This window comes from Microtus ochrogaster, linkage group LG1, assembly GCF_000317375.1.
Source record: "Microtus ochrogaster isolate Prairie Vole_2 linkage group LG1, MicOch1.0, whole genome shotgun sequence".
NCBI lineage: Eukaryota > Metazoa > Chordata > Mammalia > Rodentia > Cricetidae > Microtus > Microtus ochrogaster.
In genome coordinates, this window is record NC_022027.1 from 47,633,989 (window position 1) to 47,639,475 (window position 5,487).

Here is a 5,487-nt window from a genome sequence, read left to right on the forward strand (position 1 = left end):
TTTCCCTTCTTCCATTTGTGACTTTTAGTTTAAGATCCTGGACTTTGGAAACAGACATCTTGAGTCTGAATCCTATAAAATCATTGAGGTTATTGGATATCTTTACAATTCAGTTTACTTGATTGTCAAATTCAAGTAATGATGAAACTGAATTCATAGGGCAGTCTGAGGGTTAGGAGAAGTACTCTGGAGGTGCTGCTCAGTGAGCCCAGTGTTGGCTATCATTGCTTTGTTTATGTATTTATCAGTTATAGTTCAGAACCATGCCAGTGCCCAGTGAAAACCACCTTTAGAATGCAACATGGCAGCAATCGCAGCAATCCCAGCATTCAGAATTCTCAGGCAGGCAATTGTTGTGAGTTCAAGGCCAGCTTGGGTTACCTAGTAAGTTCTAGGCCAGCCTTGGTTACAGTGTCAGGCCTTGTCTCAGCAAGCAATCAAATGGAAAAAAAATCAGTATAATGAAATGCAGTTCATTTCAATGTTTTCTGCGTATATTTACTCCGTAGAGAAAAATTCAAGGAAAGTACTTAACAAAATCATTTGCCAGAATATACCTTTGTGCTGACATACTTTGGAGCAAGAAGACATCACGATTCAACCCTGAATACTGTTGGCTTGACTGTGTAGATTAAATTAAGATATGTAGGTAAGTAAATGGAGCCACAGATTTTTCTCTACAATCTGCTATATAGAGGTGTTTTTGGTTTAAGTACCAGCTGTTCTATGTATACTTAGCTAAGTAATGTAGCTATGTAAGAGAAAGTGTTACATCTATTTATAAAGGTACATTGTTTCAGTTACTGTGCATGCATATTCTATTTCCTCTGAATAAATAGTACTCACTCAAACCCGCTCTCTGCATGCAGAACATGCGAGCATTAGAATGACAGGGTTTTTTTTTTCTTAAGCTTTTTCCAAAAGTAAGACCTTAGGTGGGAACATTTTTCTACTCGTGTGTGTGTGTGTGTGTGTGTGTGTGTGTGTGTGCGCGCGCACGCACGTGTGCATGAGTGTGTAAAATCATGTAGGCCTTCTTAGAGTTGTAACCAGCAGTTCTTTTGTATTAGACAGTGAATTCTTCCCCACAGGAGCTACCAAAATATTGCTTGACAAATTTCTCTGTCCATAACCTGTCAGCTCAGCAGTATCCTGCCTGCACAATGGAGATAGTATCACATGTCTTGTCTCACCAGTTTCTTAGAGCATGACAAACTGTCAGTCAAGTTAATATATATATATATATATATATATGTATATATATACATATATATTTATATTTGTGTTTGTGTGTATGAAGAGAGAGAGGAGAGGGGGGATACTTCCAAATGTTATTTATCACTATACATAGATTTCTAGGTAAGGCTCTTTTTGTTGATATGCTGGGAAAATGCATATTTAAGTTTAAAACTAAATTATCAAGTGATGTATAAACAAAGCAAACACCAAAGTGTATTTTTAATACTTTGCATATTTGCATGCATTCTTGCCAATCAGTTCCTCTTTATGGACATCAGCTGGTTCTCCTCTCCTGGGAAGAACAAACGCCCTTTATTTTAAGCAGTTTCTGCTTGCTGACAGCTCTCCTTTCATGAATTCCAAGTGCACTATATTATGTAGAGTTCCTGGTTGCCAAACTGTGCCCACGTAAAATCATATTGGTCCTGTCAACTGATAGACATAACTTATGAAAAAGAAACTCATGGCTGGAAGGCTCAGAAGCTGAAAGTTGGCTATCAGTAAGATTGCGTTTGCTTCCAAATCTGAGTTCTGTTTTTGATGGGAGAATTAAGGATGCAGTTTCTGTTAAAAATATTTTTGGTTGGTACTAAAACATACATGGTTACCTTATTTACATTCTGCTTCCCAAAGCAAAATTCCCAGTGTCATTTGGAGCTGAAGAAGAGGAAAGAGGAGGGGTCTACATGGTCCTGGACACGGGTATCAAGTGAAACAATAAAGCCACCTGGGAGACTGTGGGCACAGGGATGGGACAGAGGGGCTTTCATTGCAAACTGATTAAAATCTGGGCTGAGTCAGAAGTGAGTTCAAGCCAGTAGCATGCTATCCTTGGCTACCGACCCACTGAAAACAAAATAAGTTGGAAATGGGCTTAGGGCCGAAGCTCTCAAAGGTAACTCTCAATGTCATACCCATTAACAATATCTTTGAAGACAGAAAAAAGTGGAGCAAACTGTGTTTAGTCTGTTTCTTTTTGTTCTGATGGTAATTGACAAGGTAAGCCTTGTCTGTCACTTCTGTTGACAGCCACACAAATGGCAAGTCCCAGAGTCCAGGCTTGTCAATCTATCACCTATGAGAAGCGTCATAAAGAATGCAGGGTGTAGTTAGCAAAGCTGCTGACCTTAGGTGATCCTGAATGACGGTCTGCTTTCAATTAGACAGTGAGCTCTGGGAAGCGGGTCTCACGAACGGACGAGCACCAAATCATAATTGCAACGAACCTGCTGACACTGACCAGGAAACTGTCCACACTGGAATCTCAGACGGCTGAGCTGCTGGCTGGTTTTTAAGAGCAAGGCACGTTTTACCTACATAGATTCGCTAGCGTGACGTCTGCATGTACGTTCGCTTGCTATGGAAAGTAGATTCCTGTTATGATATAGACATAGTGAGGAAGCAGTGGCCATCTCTAGGATTCTAAGACGCTGTGGGCACACGGCTCACTCTTCTCCTCTTTTCTAACACCATGAAGACTGCTGTAGCTGAAACACCGATGTCTGAACTGGAACGGGCTTCGGAGGACTGATTGATAAGATAGGCAGAGCTCAGAGCTGGCTAGCCAGAGACGTCCCTCTTGGACTCAGGTACAAAATCCATGAAACTGAGTGACACTAAGAGGCTTTCTAATTATCCTGGGCTTCTTTGGCTGATGGATGAGCTAGGAAGCTGCATCGATGACCCGGGGTCTCCTTTACAAGTTCTGTTCTCCCCAGGGCATCCTTGTGGTGCCTAGGCTGATGGGAACAGTTACCTGGGATGTTATTTAAGTACTCTAATTTCTAACCTTTCTTTATATTTCCCTCCCCAGGCAATCTTATCACTTTTTGTATCATCATCATCATCATCATCATCATCATCATCATCATCATCATCATCATCAGCATCATCATCATCATCAGCATCATCATCATCAGCATCATCAAGGAAAAAGTGAGGAAAGTGATAAACGGGGGGCAGGTGAGACCAACTTTGAAGATAGAGCAAGACAGAAGGAAATCTAGGGTGCCAAGCTGGTGTCCACACCCCAGGCCAGCTTCCGTGTCACCTGGCGTCCTGGCAGCCAACTGAGAACCTCTGAAGGGGGAGGGGAGCGCAGTGCTCTCAGTCCTAAGTAGAGAGCAGCCTAGGGTTATAGCTTCACATCACTTGTTAAACAAAAGGAGATAATTAAAGAACCTATAAACATCCCCTCCAGGGCCTGTACTTTCTCCGCACACTGGCTTGGCTTATTAATTGATGCAGGTTTCCGGTTCAGTTCACCTGGTGTCTGCGGTTGGACGATGATCGGTGTGGTCAGTGTGTGACCGTGGTGGGCTGGGCGCCGGGCTCGTACCAAGAGAATGATGGCTTCTTTTCGCTAGGAAGTCAGTCACGGTGACGAATCCAGGAGTCCGGATATGGGAGAGCGAGTAGGAGGAAGAGAGTGTCTGCGGTCTGGCCCTCCATCTTTTCCTTCTTCACGTTTTTCCTGGTACATTTTCCGCTCCCTTTTCTTCTCCCCCGTTCCCTTAAGTAGAGGTGACACAGATCAATACCTTTGATGGAAAGTAATAATCAGGCCTATTAAGTGACAAAGGTTTACTCTGTAACAGCTGTGCTGGCGGGAGAGGAGAGCTTGTCTGACTAATGAATCATGAAACAATCAGGCAGTAGCCATTTGTGTTTAGATCTGTAAATATGGTGTGGTTCAAGTGCCAGACCATGGCCGGCGCTCCAGCTGGGGCTGCAGATGGTCTGAATTCAGAGCAGCGCAAGTGTGAAGAGAGAGAGGGTTTTTTCCCCTTCCTCGGTCCCACACCGCACCTCTCAAAGCCTCCATCCGTTATCTCAGGAGGAAGGGAGAGAACAGAGGCCGTGAGGAGGGCCTTCCAGTGTGGGTTTCAAGGTAGGTTCCCAGGGCCTGGAGACACCTCAGCAGTAACAGAAAAATGCCCTGACATGAATGTCACTCTTAATGTCTGGGTTGGCACTGCTAAACCTATTCTTTCAGACTTTTCTTTACACACGGCTACATCAAACCTCCTGTTTTGTTCTGTGCTATAAACCGAACAAGTTAGAAAAAAAATATATATATTCTGAGATAATAAGCTCATTATTTATATACAAAGCTAAAACTGTTCCATTTAAAAAATGTTCACCATGTGTGTTGGATCCTGTTTTCTCAGTCCATCAACGAAGGATTCTCATTTTCAAGAGATAGATAACAGCATCAATAAAGTCTACATCAACATTTCGCAGAAGTAAGGTTGCTCTTGCAGTTATGATATTTATGAATGACGTGTTTATGAGTGCTGAGAGGTAATAAAATTAGCCCAAGAATGCTTTAAGTAATTCTGCAAAGCTGCCCAGGGCTGGCTGACTTTCCTAGGGATGGAGTACCAGGGAGACATCTTACACTTGATTGGAAGTTGCTGCAATTTTCTCTTGGCTATTGGACCAGGAAGAGACACAGGTTTGGGGTACAAGCACACAGAAACATCTATCTTTGCCTTCTCTCTCCACTTTCCTAAGACTGCCCATGTGGGGGTTAGAACCCGAGTCCAATGTGCTCACCTTCATCTCCAGGGCTTAGAATGTTACCACTTAGGCATCACTCTGGTGGCTTCTGAGTAGATCTTGTGGTACTGCAGCCCTCCTGATTTCACACACTGGCTAGGCCTGCCTTTCAAGTCAAGGGAGGCTATAGTTGTTCTGGACACTGCTGCTGACGGGACATGACCCATCTTGTTTAGTTCAGCTTTACACGTCTGCTCCCTCTGCCAGCTTCTTTCAAGCGTATGACCATTCTAGTTCTTGGCAAACTTGAGTCCCCTCCTGTGGAGACACGCAGCCTTCAGATGATTTCAGTTACTGGATTTGAGTCAGAGTCAGCAAGACTCAAAGGTTTTAGCTCACAAATCTCCGATGATTTGATGGAGCCACAGTCCCTCTTCCCAGCACGCTTGCTCTCTTGTTTGCATGCAGAGCATTGCACTGTAGAGTTTCCAGAGGTTCACGGATGTCTCGGAGTCCATCCCTGGTCCCCACGTCAAGATCTGTTCTTTCATCCTCTGTCTTCGGTAGCCTGGCCAGTCAAACCCCATCTAGGCACCAGACTCTTACATCTCATTACAAAATCATTATTTTGGCTCAGACTACCTGACTTCCAATTTTATTTGTAACTGTATAATTTTCCTTAATTTACTCATTTATTTCCTTAATTCAGTTTTGCATGAATTTGTTGTCATGCGACAACTTTACTCT